At 51.3% G+C, this 14677-nt stretch overlaps 1 protein-coding gene across 5 annotated transcripts in view; it reads left to right on the top strand.

Moving 5' to 3' along the window:
- The window catches only part of LOC119962819 (interleukin-6 receptor subunit beta-like), a 107323-nt gene that overhangs the window by 39857 nt on the left and 52789 nt on the right, over positions 1 to 14677 (top strand). The window lies entirely within an intron of this gene.

Below are 14677 nucleotides of genomic sequence, written 5' to 3'. Positions count from 1 at the left end.
ATTGAGAAATTAGGTTAAAAGCTATAACAGTAGATAATTAATGGCAAACACCTTAAGAAATTCAAAGCTCCTAACCTCTGCACATTACCTTGTAAATCTCCAAGAGAAAAGTACAGCAATTGCTAATGAAATACATCAAGGATAACATGAGATTTACAATTTTACCAAAAAGAACAGCAAGTCTGGGGACAATTTTGAAAACTAACAAAAAATGACAATGGGGAGCACGGTGGCACAGTGGTTAGCACTGCTGCCTCACAGCATCGACGTCCCAGGTTCAATCCCAGCTCTGGGTCACTGTCCCAGGACCCACTTTTACAAACTGGCCCACCTTTGGGACCCATGTCGACCGACCTTCGTGATAATTTGAGGTACGGTTTTGTCAATTGTGCAATACAAATGAGGATGCAAAATCCATGTGAGTAATATGCAGGTAAGTATTGGAAAATCAGAAAGGAAGTTTCAGATTTTGAAACCGAAGTGGTGGGTGAAAAGTTCCTTTGAGGTTGAGACCCCAGAGTCCGTTATTAACTTGCAGATGACTCCAAATGAAAATAATACACTGCTGTAGCGGACCTGTAATACTGTTTTGTTCCGGAGTTAAGTTTCTTCTTTGCAGGATGTGAATCTGAGGCACTGGAACTGTGTGCAGAGCTAACAGTAGCACTGGACTCTCCTATGCAGCTCTCTCCAGCAGAATCTGTTGAGATCCTGTCCAATAGGTAAACTCTCTGTTTGAATTTCTGCCCATCTCTGACTTTTAAGAAAACCATTGATCTTCACATTTCACTTGCCTTGCTTACCAGCAGCTGGAAAATGGAAGCAACACTGCTCTGTAAGTTGGCGTCAAAAATAAGTACCTGCAGAGTGCTTGACATCAAGTGTACGTGCAGAGTACGTGAATTGCTCTCTGTTGCCGCTTCTGGCTGGAAGACTCCACACAGCCTCATTTATTTCCAATTTAAAAGGCAGCAGTAGCTGCCCTTCACGATGTAAAAACCTGTAGCGGCTGTTCATTTAATCGTAGAATCCCTACAGTGCAAAAGGAGGTCATTTAGCCCATAGAGTCTGCATTGAGCTTGTGAAAGAGCATCCTACCTAGGCCCACTCCCACACCTTATCCTCAGAACCCCACCTAGCCTTTGTAGCGTGACCAATCCACCTAACCTGTATTGGAGCATAGGATGCTTAGGGGTGATCTTATAGAGGTCTATAAAATAATGAGCATAGATAAGATAGATAGTCAACATCTTTTCCCAAAGTAGATGAGTCTAGAACTAGAGGGCATAAGTTTACATTGAGAGGGGAAAGATACAAAAGAGACCAGAGGGGAAATTATTTCACACACACAGCATCTGGAATGGGCTGCCAGAGGCAGTGGTAGAAGCAGGAACGATTTTGTCTTTTAAAAGCAGTTAGACAGTTACATGGGCAGGGTGGGTATAGAGGGATGTGGGCCAAATGCGGGCAAGTGGGACTAGCTTAGTGACAGCAGCTGGGAAGCATGGGCAAGCTGGGCCGAAGAGACTGTTTCCATGCTGTAAACATCTATGACTCTATCTTTGGACTGTGGGAGGAAACTGGAGCACCTGGAGGAAACCAATGCAGACACTGGGAGAACGTGCAGACTCCGCACAGTCGCCCGAGCTCCGAATCAAAACCGGGTCCCTGATGCTGTCAGGCAGCAGTGCTAACCACTGTGCCTCCCTGCCGCCCTTTTGTCTTTATTGTATCTAATCCAACATTCAAATACATATGGAAATTAGCTACAAACCTCAAACCAACTTTTAAAAAGGGCATTGTAACTAAATATTTACACCTCAAACCATGAATGAATGCTGATAAATCTGATTGTCTCAGGTACAAAAGGATATACATCATCTTATTTTCATATTGATAATCACAAAAATGACTTGCCACAATCAAAAAATGCTAGTACAGAGACTTCCGGTGGCGGCTACGAAGGAGTAAATCGCATATTTGGTGGCTCCCGCTCGGGTTGGACTTTTGGACCTTTTCCCCTGATTTTCTACCAGACTAGAACTGTAAAACTGAAGACAGAGGCAATTGTGTACTGAATTCCCACATCGGTGCATGGAGAGAAGGACTAGAAGTGCTCGTAAAGGCAGAAACAGAAAGACAGAGAAGGCTTGGGCTGATGCTGCAGCGGGAGACAGCATGGCGGAGGACTGGACCTCTGGTTTGTCGACCCAGCGGTCAATGGAGCAGCTGATACAAGTTACACGGGAAGGCTTTGCTAAGTAGAAACGGGACAGCTTGGACCCGATTTAAAAAGAGTCGATTGAGCGGCAGGAGCCCACGATCGGGCGATCCAGAAGGTGGAGAAGGCGCTGGTTGAGCAGGAGGAACATCAAATTGCGGTGGAGTTGGAGGTGGGGATGCTGAGAGACCAGCAGAAGAAGCTCCTGGAGAAGGTGGGGACCTAGAGAATAGGTCCCGCCGGCAGAACTTGAGATTCGAGCTCCCGGAGGGGCCCGAAGGAGCGGACGCTAGGGCATACATCGCAGATATGTTTGAGAAGCTGCTGGGGGATGGGGCATTCTCCGGGTGCTCCGGTTTCCTCCTACAGTCCAAAGATGTGCAGGTTGGGTGGATTGGCCATGATAAATTGCCCTTAGTGTCCAAAATTCTATGATTAACCTGCTGAAGCAGCTGATGGGGGCCGAAGCCTTTCCGCGACCGCTGGAGCTGGAGGGGGCACACAGGGTGCAGGCAAGGCAGGGGCGGCTGGGCGGACCCCCCCCGCCCGATGGTGATTAGGTTCCACAGGTTCGTGGACAAGGAGCGGGTGCTGCAGTGGGCAAAGAGCGCCAGGAGCAGCACGTGGAATAACAGTGTGCTCCGCATCTATCAGGACCTAAGCCAGGAGGTGGCTCGGCGGCGAGCAGCCTTTAAGAATGTCAAGGAGGTGCTGTTCAAGAAGCACGTGAAGTTTGGTCTGCTGTTCCCAGCTCGCCTATGGGTCACGCACCAGGGTCAACACCACTACTTCTCCGAGCCCGAAGAAGCGATGGATTTTGTGAGGGACCTGGGGATGGTCCCGAAAGGAGGCCCTAAGGACACGAGTTAGGGCCCGAGGATTTCTGTGGGGAGGAACGCCGAATGTGCCTGGACTGCTGCTCAACGGTTTGCTGGGCCAATGGGGCCAAACGGAACATTTGAGACTCTTTCCTTTGTTCATGGACATTTATGTGCTTTTTCTCTTTTTTCTATGTTTTTTCCCTTTTTTTTTCCTGTTTGGGCTTTTTGTGCAGCTCGCGGAAGACACTGGAGCCGGCTTGCCCCAGTGGGTGGGGAGGAGGGCGGGGAAACAAGGGAATGGGACAGGAAGGCGCCGGAGTGTTGAGTCACCGGGCTAGCAGATTGGCTAGTCAAGGAAGTCAGATGGGGGGGAAAGCTATAGCCAGTAGATGGCAGGGGTGGGGGTATCGGGGGATGGGGTTAGGGGGGGGGGGGGGTTGTTCTGCTGACGGGAGAGGGACTTGAAATAGGCACTGGAAAGGAGGTCGAGGGTGGAGGCAGCTATAGAGCGGGCCAGGAAGGGCGCGACGCGCGGGTCAGGGGCCAGCCCGAGAAAGGCTATGGCTGACCGGCGGGGTGGGGGGGTGGGATGTGCCCCCCGACCAGGCTGATCACCTGGAACGTCAAGGGACTGAATGGGCCGGTTAAGAGGGCGCGGGTGTTCGCGCACTTGCGGGCCCTGAGGGCGGACGTAATTATGTTGCAGGAGACACATCTGAAAGTGTCAGACCAGACCAGGCTAAGGAAGGGCTGGATTAGCCAGGTCTTCCACTCGGACTTGGACTCGAAGTCCAGAGGGGTGGCAATCATGATCAACAAGCGTGTGCAATTTGAGGCAGAGGGCATATCCGCAGACAGGGGGGGCAGATACCTGATGGTACGGGGCAGGCTGGAGGGGAGAAGAGTGGTGCTGGTGAATATATATGCCCCGAACTGGGATGACGTGGACTTCATTAAAAGAGTGCTGGGGAAGATCCCGGACTTGGATTCTCGCAGGCTAATAATGGGAGGGGACTTTAACATGGTCCTTGACCCGACTTTGGATCGGTCGTGTCCCAGAACGGGTAGACTCTCAGCAATGGCAAGGGAGCTGAAAGGGTTTATGGAGCAAATGGGGGCAGTGGACCCCTGGAGGGAGGGACAGCCAACAGGAAGGGGCTACTCGTTCTACTCGCACGTCCACAAAGTATATTCCAGGATAGATTTCTTTGTGCTAAGCAGGGACTGTAGGGGGGAGGTAAAGAACACGGAATACTCAGCAATTACCATTTCAGACCATGCCCCGCATTGGGTGGACCTGCAGTTCGGGGGAGCGAGTTATCAACGCCCGCAATGGAGGCTAGATGTGCGACTGCTGTCGGAGGAGGGGATCTGCGAGAGGCTTCGGAAATGTATAAAAAATTACCTGCATGTGAATGACACTGGGGAGGTCTCAGCGGCGACCGTGTGGGAGGCGCTAAAGGCAGTAGTGCGGGGGGAGCTGATTTCAATTGGGGCCCATAGAGCCAAGGCAGACCGGGCAGAGATGGATAGATTGGTCAGGGAAATGGGCCGGATAGATGAAGAGCACGCGGAGTCCCCGGGGGAGGTTTTACTCAGGGAAAGGCAGAGGCTACAGGCGGAACTGGGGGCACTATCCACGAGCAGGGCCGTGGAACAGCTTAGGAAGGCAAGGGGAGTGGTGTACGAGTATGGGGAAAAGGCTAGCAGACTGTTAGCGCAGCAACTCAGGAGGAGGGAGGCGGCCAGGGAAATAGGTAGAGTGAGGGACGAGGGGGGGCACAAAGTGGAGGATCCGGCAGAATTGAATAGGGTATTCCGGGACTTCTATTGTAAGCTGTATACTTCGGAGCCGCCAGAAGAACCGGAGGGGATGAAAAGGTTTCTGGATGGGTTAACATTCCCAACAGTTGGGGGGGGGCGAGTGGAAGAGCTGGGGGCCCCGATTAGAGTAGAGGAGGTATTGGGGGGCCTAAAGGCCATGCAGTCGGGGAAGTCCCCGGGGCCGGATGGATACCCAGTAGAGTTTTATAGGAAGTTCTCTGAGCTGGTGGGCCCGGTCTTGGCGAGGGTTTTCAATGAGGCAAGGGACAGAGGGACCCTGCCGCCGACGATGTCACAAGCCACCATATCTCTGATATTAAAGCGGGGTAAAGACCCGGAGGTGTGCGGGTCCTACAGGCCAATCTCCCTGATTAAATTAGATGCCAAGCTCCTGGCAAAGGTACTGGCGGGTAGAATGGAGGACTGTGTACCGGAGGTGATTGGGGAGGATCAAACGGGGTTCGTGAAAGGTAGGCAGCTGGCGGCCAATCTGAGGAGATTGCTCAATGTGATAATGATGCCCCCGGCGGGTAGAGAGGTGGAGGTAGTGGTGGCTATGGACGCCGAGAAGGCCTTTGACCGGGTGGAGTGGGAATATCTATGGGAGGTGCTCGGACGGTTTGGGTTCGGGGAGGGATTGGTGGATTGGATCAAATTATTATATCAGGCCCCGAGGGCCAGCGTCAGGACCAACAGAGAAGTGTCGGAGTACTTTAGGTTGTACCGAGGGACCAGGCAGGGCTGCCCGCTCTCCCCGCTGCTGTTTGCGCTGGCCATAGAGCCGCTGGCGATTGCGCTGAGAGCCGCAGAGGGTTGGAAGGGGATGGTGAGGGGCGGGGTTGAACATAGGGTTTCTCTTTATGCAGACGACCTGCTCCTGTACGTGTCGGACCCAGTGGCCGGGATGGGAACTATACTGGGAATGCTGAGGGAGTTCGGCCAGTTCTCAGGATACAAATTAAATACGGTCAAGAGTGAAATGTTTGTGGTACAGGCAAGGGGCCAGGAGAACAGATTGAGAGGGCTACCGTTTAGGTTAGTTGAGGAAAATTTCCGGTATTTGGGAATCCAGGTGGCACGAGACTGGGGCAGGCTGCACAAGTTAAATTTGGCCAGGGTGGTGGAGCAAATGAAGGGAGAGTTTCGGAGATGGGATGCACTCCCGCTGTCGCTGGCAGGGAGGGTGCAGACTGTAAAGATGACAATCCTCCCTCGATTTTTGTTTATTTTTCAGTGCCTCCCGATCTTTATCCCACAGTCCTTCTTCAAAAGAGTTAACGGGCTGATCATGAGCTTTGTCTGGGCGGGAAAGTCTCCGCGGGTGAAGAAGGCGATGTTGGAGAGGAACCGCAGCGAGGGAGGGCTGGCGTTGCCGAGTCTGGTCAATTATTACTGGGCGGCCAACATCGCTATGATAAGGAAGTGGATGGTGGGTACAGGGTCTATTTGGGAGCGAGTGGAGGTGGCTTCGTGCAGGGGCTCCAGTTTGGAAGCCCTGGTCACGGCTCCTCTACCGCTGCCGCCGGCCAAGTACACCACCAGCCCGGTAGTGGCGGCGACCCTGCGGATATGGGGCCAGTGGAGGAGGCATGTGGGGGAGATGGGGGCGTCTGTCTGGGCGCCAATCTGCGACAACGATCGGTTTGCCCCCGGCAGTATGGATGGGGGGTTCCGAGTATGGCGGCGAGCAGGGGCGGGAAGGGTGGGTGATATGTTCCTGGAAGGGAGCTTCGCGAGTTTGAGGAGCTTGGAGGAGAAATTTGGGTTGGTAGGGGGAAATGATTTTAGATACCTACAGCTGCGGGACTTTGTTCGTAGACAGGTCCCATCTTTCCCGCGCCTCCCGCCAATGGGGATCCTAGACAGAATAGTCTCTGGGAGGGACGAAGGGGAGGGTAGAGTCTCAGGTATTTATAAGGTGCTCATGAGGGAGGAAGGGTCCCAGACAGAGGAACTGAAACTTAAATGGGAGGAGGAGCTAGGCGGGGAAATGGAGGATGGGCTGTGGGCAGAGGCCCTGAGTAGGGTAAACTCGACCGCGACATGTGCAAGGCTCGGGCTGATCCAATTTAAGGTCGTTCACCGGGCCCATATGACGGTGGCTCGGATGAGCAAATTTTTCGGGATAGAGGACAAATGCGCTAGGTGCGCGGGAGGACCAGCGAACCATGTGCACATGTTTTGGGCATGCCCTGAGCTGAGGGGGTACTGGGAGGGATTTGCGGGGGTCATGTCCCAGGTGCTAAAAACAAGGGTGGTGATGAGTCCAGGGGTGGCAATTTTTGGGGTTTCGGAAGACCCGGGCGTCCAGGGGGAGAAAGCGGCCGATGTGCTGGCCTTTGCTTCCCTGATAGCCCGGCGACGAATATTATTGGCGTGGAGGGACTCAAAGCCCCCGAAGACTGAGTGGTGGCTTGCGGACATGTCAAGTTTCCTGGGGATGGAAAAAATTAAGTTCGCCTTGAGGGGATCTGTGCAGGGGTTCACCCGGAGGTGGCAACCATTTATTGACTTCTTTGCGGGAGAGTGAGCGTCAGCAGGGGGGTGGGGGGAGGGGGGGGGGGGGGTAGAGTAGAGTAGGAGGGAAAATATGGCGGGTAGTACGGGTGGGAGGGGAGCGGGCTTGTGCAATACGGTATGATGGAAGTATTGAAAGTACGTGGATGTTTACACATTTTTGCCTTTTTTGCTTCCTTTCTGATGATGTCTGTAACTGTTTATAAAGCCAAAAACTACCTCAATAAAATTGTTTATTAAAAAAAAAAAAAAAAATTCTATGATTAACCTAGGACAAAAGTTCGGCCACAACATTGTGGGCCGAAGGGCCTGTTCTGTGCTGTATTTCTCTATGAGTCTATGATTCTCCTGACCCTTGGAGGTGGACAGGGCTCACAGAGCACTCGCGAGGAAGCTGCAGACAGGAGACACCCCCCACCCCCCGAGGGCAACGGTGCTGATATTCCACAGGTACTTGGATAAGGAGCACATTCTACAGTGGGCCAAGCAGACACTGAGCTGTAAGTGGGACAATAGTATCCTGCGGTTCTACCAAGACCTGAGTGTGGAGGTGGCCAGGAGAAGAGCAGGCTTCAAACAGATTAGGTCAATCCTTTTTAAGAAAATGGTGAAGTTCGGACTGTTGTACCCGGCCCGCCTCTGGGTCACTTACGAGGAACAGCACTTTTATTTTCAGTCGCCTGAGGACGTGCTGGACTTTGTGAAAAGGAAAGGACTGGTGGTAGATGGGCAGCACGGTAGCATTGTGGATAGCACAATTGCTTCACAGCTCCAGGGTCCCAGGTTCGATTCCGGCTTGGGTCACTGTCTGTGCGGAGTCTGCACATCCTCCCCGTGTGTGCGTGGGTTTCCTCCGGGTGCTCCGGTTTCTTCCCACAGTCCAAAGATGTGCAGGTTAGGTGGATTGGCAGTGATAAATTGCCCTTGGTGTCCAAAATTGCCCTTCGTGTTGGGTGGGGTTACTGGGTTATGGGGATAGGGTGGAGGTGTGGGCTTGGATAGAGTGCTCTTTCCAAGAGCCGGTGCAGACTCGATGGGCCGACTGGCCTCCTTCTGCACTGTAAATTCTATGATAATCTATGATAAACTTTTGAACTTTGCTGCAACGTTCATGGTTTTTTTTCTTTTAGTATCTGTTCTTTTTTTAAAAAAAGTTTCTTGTTTTTCGTTTTGTGAAAGCTGTTTGTAATGCCTTCTGTATTGATTTGGGACCAGTGGCAGAGCTGAGTAAGTTAAGGTTTTCATTTGCACTGTTGGGGGATGGAGGTGTGCTTGTTTAGATTTTGGTGTTTTTCTGTCAGGCAATTGTGTGGGGATTGTTTGATTTTGGAGAATGTTTTGTGTGAGTGGAGTGGGAGGTTGGGGAGGGAACAATAGGTGGGGACTATCCGGCGCCAGGGATGGGGGCCACCAAGCTAGCTGGGTGGCCTAGCTCACGGAAGCACAGTGGGGAGTGCATATGTTTGGTTTATCAAAGGGGTTGGGTTACAGAATGTTGTTACTGGGGGGGAGGGGAGGAAATGTTCTGCTGACGAGGGAGGGACTTGGGCCAAGGGACAGAGAGGAGGTTGGGGGCGGAGGCTGCCTGGGGGTGGGCCAGTGGAGGCGAGGAGTGTAGGCTGGAGTGGGCCCAAAAAAGGGGATGGCTGATCGGCGAAGGTGGGGGGGAAATGAGCCCCCCTCCCCAACTAGGCTGGAATGTTCAAGGGTTAAATGGGCCTGTCAAGAGGGCACGTGTGTTCGCGCATCTTAGGGAATTGAAGGCGGATGTGGTAATGTTGCAGGAGACGCACTTTAGAGTAACTGACCAGATTAGATTGAGGAAAGGCTGGGTCAGTCAGGTCTTTCACTCAGGACTAGACTCAAAGACTAGAGGGGTTGCGATCCTGATCAATAAGCGGGTGGTGTTTGAGGCGGGTAGAATAGTTTCGGATGTGGGAGGTCGGTACATTATGGTAAGTGAGAAATTGGAGGGGGTGCAGGTGGTATTAGTAAATGTGTATGCACCAAATTAGGATGATGTGGAGTTTATAAAGAGGATGCGGGGGAAGATACCAGATCTGGACTTGAACAGGTTGGTCATGGGAGGGAACTTCCAACAGAGCCATTGACCCTGGCTTGGAACGGTCAAGCTCGAAAACGGACAGGGCACCAGCAATGGCAAAGAAACTAAAAGGGTTGATGGGGAGGGGGGGGGAGGGTGGATCCATAGAGATTTTGGCAGCCGAGGGTGAAGGAGATCTCCTTCTGCTCACATGTGCATAAAGTGTACTCCTGGATCGATTTCTTCATTTTGAGCAGGGCCTTACTGGCAGTGGTGGTGGGCATGGAGTACTCGGCGATCACAATTTCAAACCATGCTCTGCACTGGGTTGACTTGCGGGTTAGTAAAGAAAATAACCAGCGCCCGCACTGGAGGTTAGATGTGGGACTTTTGGCTGACGAAGGGGTGTGTGAACGGCTGAGGAAATGTATTCAGAGCTACCTGCAGGTCAACGACACGGAGGAAATTTCAGCAGCGGTGGTCTGGGAAGCACTGAAGGCGGTGGTCAGGGGGGAGCTGATCTCGATACGGGCCTTGGGGAGAAGGTGGACAGGGCAGAGACGGACCGACTGGTTAAGGAGATACTACAGATCGATAGAAAGTATTCGGAGACCCCAGAGGCAGGGCTTTTAAGGGAACGGCAGAGGCTACAGGCGGAGTTTGGCTTGTTAACCACAGGAGGGGGGGGGGGGGGGGGGGGGGGGGTGGAGTGGAGCAGCTGAGAAAGGCGGGAGGGGCGATCTATGAGTATGGTGAGAAGGCCAGCAGAATGCATGCACAGCAGCTTAGAAAGAAGGAGGCAGCCAGGGAGATAGGGAAAGTAAATGACGGAGATATGGTACCTGGTTGGGGATTCAGCAGGGGTGAATAAGGGATTTCTACAGTAGGCTGTATGGGTCGGAACCCCCAACAGGGCCGGAGGGGATGAGGCACTTCTTGGGGGGGCTGAATTTCCCAAAGGTGGATGGGGAGCTGGTAGAAGGGCTGGTGGCCCCGAACGGGACGGAAGAGATAATGAAATGAAATGAAAATCGCTTTTTGTCACGAGTAGGCTTCAATTATGTCACTGTGAAAAGCCCCTAGTCGCCACATTCCGGCGCCTGTCCGGGGAGGCTGGTACGGGAATTGAACCGTGCTGCTGGCCTGCTTGGTCTGCTTTAAAAGCCAGCGATTTAGCTGAGTGAGCTAAACCAGATAGTGGAGTATCTGAAGGCCTTGCAGGCAGGTAAAGCCCGAGGGCCGGACGGGTACCCAGTGGAGTTTTATAAAAAGTTCTTTGGGATATTGGGGCCGGTGTTGATGAGGATGTTCAATGAGGCAAGAGAAAGAGGGGTGCTTCCCCTGAAGATGTCACAGGTCACGATTTTGCTGATTCTGAAGCAGGACAAGAACCCGGAGCTGTGTGGGTCCTACAGGCTGATATCCCTGTTGAATGTGGACGACAAACTGCTGGCCAAAATTTGTTCTCCAGGATTGGGAATTGTGTTCCGGATGTTATTGGGGAGGACCAAACCGGGTTTGTTAAGGGTAGGCAGTTGTTGGCCAATGTAAGAAGGTTGTTAAATGTGATCATGATGCCCCCGGAAGGTAAGGAGGTGGAGGTAGTGATCGCCATGGATGCAGAAAAGGCTTTTGATCGGGTTAAATGGGATTATCTGTGGGAGATATTGGGATGGTTCGGATTTGGGCGGGGCTTTATTGACTGGGTCAGGTTGCTGTATCAGGCTCCTGTGGCAAGTGTACAGATGAATGGGACAACATCGGGCTATTTAACACTGCACCGGGGGCCGAGACAGGGATGCCCTCTCTCCCCACTGTTGTTCACGCTAGCTATTGGCAATTGCTCGGAGAGCCTCAAGGGGCTGGTCCGCGTCGGGGGGCGGGGAGAGGAGGGGGCGGGCTGCGGGGAGAGGAGGGGGCGGGCGGGGAGTGGAGCAGAGCACAGTGTCTCGCTCTCTGCAGACGACCTGCTTCTGTATTTATCGGACCCATTAGAGGGGATGGAAGAAATCATGAGGATTCTTCTGTTGTGGGAAAAGTCTTGGAAAGATTTATAAGAGATAGGATGTATAATCATCTGGAAAGGAATAATTTGATTAGAGATAGTCAACATGGTTTAGTTAAGGGTAGGTCGTGCCTCACAAACCTCATTGAGTTCTTCGAGAAGGTGACCAAACAGGTGGATGAGGGTAAAGCAGTTGATGTGGTGTATATGGATTTCAGTAAAGCGTTTGATGAGGTTTCCCACGGTAGGCTAGTGCAGAAAATACAGAGGCATGGGATTCAGGGTGATTTAGCAGTTTGGATCAGAAATTGGCTAGCTGATAGAAGACACAGAGTGGTGGTTGATGGGAAATGCTCTGACTGGTGTCCAGTTACTAGTGGTGTGCCACAAGGATCTGTTTTGGGGCCGTTGCTGTTAGTTATTTTTATAAATGACCTGGAGGAGGGCGTAGAAGGATGGGTGAGTAAATTTGCTGATGACACTAAAGTCGGTGGAGTTGTGGACAGTGCAGAAGGATGTTACAAGTTACAGAGGGACTTAGATAAGCTGCAGAGCTGGGCTGACAGGTGGCAAATGGAGTTTAATGCAGAAAAGTGTGAGGTGATTCATGTTGGAAGGAATAACAGGAAGGCAGAGTACTGGGCTAATGGTAAGATTCTTGGTAGTGTGGACGAGCAGAGAGATCTCGGTGTCCATGTCCATAGATCCCTGAAAGTTGCCACCCAGGTTGAGAGGGTTGTTAAGAAGGCATACGGTGTGTTAGCTTTTATTGGTAGAGGAATTGAGTTTCGGAGCCATGAGGTCATGTTGCAGTTGTACAAAACTCTGGTGCGGCCGCATTTGGAGTATTGTGTGCAGTTCTGGTCGCCACATTATAGGAAGGATGTGGAAGCATTGGAAAGGGTACAGAGGAGATTTACAAGAATGTTGCCTGGTATGAAGGGAAGATCATAAGAGGAAAGGCTGAAGGACTTGAGGCTGTTTTCGTTAGAGAGAAGGAGGTTAAGAGGGGACATAATTGAGGCATACAAGATGATCAGAGGATTAGATAGGGTGGACGTCGAGAGCCTTTTTCCTCGGATGGTGATGTCCACCACGAGGGGACATAGCTTTAAATTGAGGGGAGATAGATATAGGACAGATGTCAGAGGTAGCTTCTTTACTCAGAGAGTAGTAAGGGCGTGGAATGCCCTGCCTGCAACAGTAGTGACTCGCCAACACTAAACGCATTCAAATGGTCATTGGATAGGCATATGGACGATAAGGGAATAGTGTAGAGGGACTTTAGCAGGGTTTCACAGGACGGTGCAACATCGTGGGCCGAAGGGCCTGTACTGCTCTGTAATGTTCTATGTTCTATTCCTGGGGGAATTTGGCCGGTTTTCAGGGTATAAGCTAAATATGGGAAAAAGTGAGATGTTTGTGGTCCAGGCGAGGGGACAGGAGAGGCGATTGGGGGAAGCTGCCATTTAGATTAGTAGGGGGAAGCTTTAGGTACCTAGGCATTCAAGTGGTGCGGGAATGGGACCGGCTGCATAAATTAAATCTGGCCCGGCTAGAAGACCAAATGAAGGACTATTTTCGGAGATGTGACGCACTCCCTTAGTCATTAGCTGGGAGGCTGCAGACAGTGAAGGTGACGATTCTCCCGAGATTCCTCTTCGTGTTTCCATGTCTCCCCATCTTTATTCTGCGGTCCTTTTTTAAACGGGTCAACAAAAGATCTCTGGCTTTGTGTGGGTGGGCAAGACCCAACCTGACCAAGGTAATGCTTGAGCAGAGTCAGGGAGAGGATGGGCTGGCCCTGCCAAATTTTAGTGGGCGGCAAATATAGCCATGATCAGTAGGTGATCAGTTTTCAAAAACAGTCCCTTCAGTCTGAGGCTGTGCCCTTGGGTTCTAGTCGCTCGTACTAGTGGAAGCAACTTCTCCACGTCTACTCTATCTTGACCGCTCCGTATTCTGTAAGTTTAAATGAGATCTCTCCTCATCCTTCTAAATTCCATTGAATACAGACCACGAGTTCTCAACCGCACCTAATTTGACAAGTCGTTCATTCCCGGATCATTCTTTTGAACCTCTTCTGGATTCCCTCAAAGGCCAGTACCTCCTTCCTTAGATGCCTTAGATGCGGGTCCCAAAACGGCTCACATGCGGGTCCCAAAACGGCTCACAATAGTGCAAATGGGGTCTGACCAGAGTCTTACACAGACTCAGTAGTACATCCCTGCTCTTGTATTCTAGCCCTCTTAAAATGAATGCTATCATTGCATTTGCCTTCCAAACTGCCAACTAAACCTGCATGTTAATCTTAAGAGAGACCTGAACTAGGACTTCCAAGACCCTTTGTGCTGCAGGTTCCTGAAGCCTTTCCCCATTTCGAACATAGTCCAATTCTCTTCTTCCTACCAAAGTGCATAGCCTCACGCCTTTCCACATTGTATTCCATCTGCCAACTTTGCCCACTCTCCTAACCTGTCCAAGCCCTTCTGCAACCTCCCCACTTCCTCAACACTACCTGCCCTTCTACATATCTATGTATCATCTGAAACTTTGGCAACAATGTCCTCCGTTCCTTCTTCCAGTTCATTAATAGTGAATAGTTGTGTTCCCAAAACTGACCCCCATGGAACACCATAGTCACTGGCTTCCATCCTGAAAAATACCCTTTTATCCCCACTCTGTCTTTTGCACGTCAGCCAATCCTCTATTCATGCCAGTACCTGCCCCTAATGCCATAGGTTCTTTTCTTATTTAGTAGCTTCCTGTATGGCACCTTGTCAAAGGCCTTCTGGAAATCCAAACAGATCATGTCCACTGACTCTCCTGTCTAACTTCCTTGTTGCGTCCTTGAAGAACTTAACAGATTTTTCAGACATGACCTCTCCTTTGCAAAGCTGTGCTGACTCAGCCCTATTTTTCCATGCATGTCTTAAGTATTCTGCAATCTCATCCTTAATAAAGGACTCCAAAATATTACCAATGACCAAAATCAGGCTAACCAGCCTATAATTTCCAGGCTTCTGCCTCCTTCCCTTTTTAAACAGGAGTGTTACATTAGCCATTTTCCAGTCCTCTGGGACCCTCCCTGCCTCCATTGATTTCTGAAAGAGCACCACCAATGCCTCCACAATCTCTTCAGCTATCTCGTCCAGAACCCTGGGATGTAGTCCCCATCCGATCCAGGTGATTTATCCACCTTCAGACCTTTTCCGTTTTCCCAGAACCTTCTCCTTGGTGGTGGC

Source organism: Scyliorhinus canicula, chromosome 3 (genome assembly GCF_902713615.1).
Source record: "Scyliorhinus canicula chromosome 3, sScyCan1.1, whole genome shotgun sequence".
In the NCBI taxonomy this organism is placed as follows: Eukaryota; Metazoa; Chordata; class Chondrichthyes; order Carcharhiniformes; family Scyliorhinidae; genus Scyliorhinus; species Scyliorhinus canicula.
This window is presented reverse-complemented; position numbering and strand designations above follow the sequence as displayed.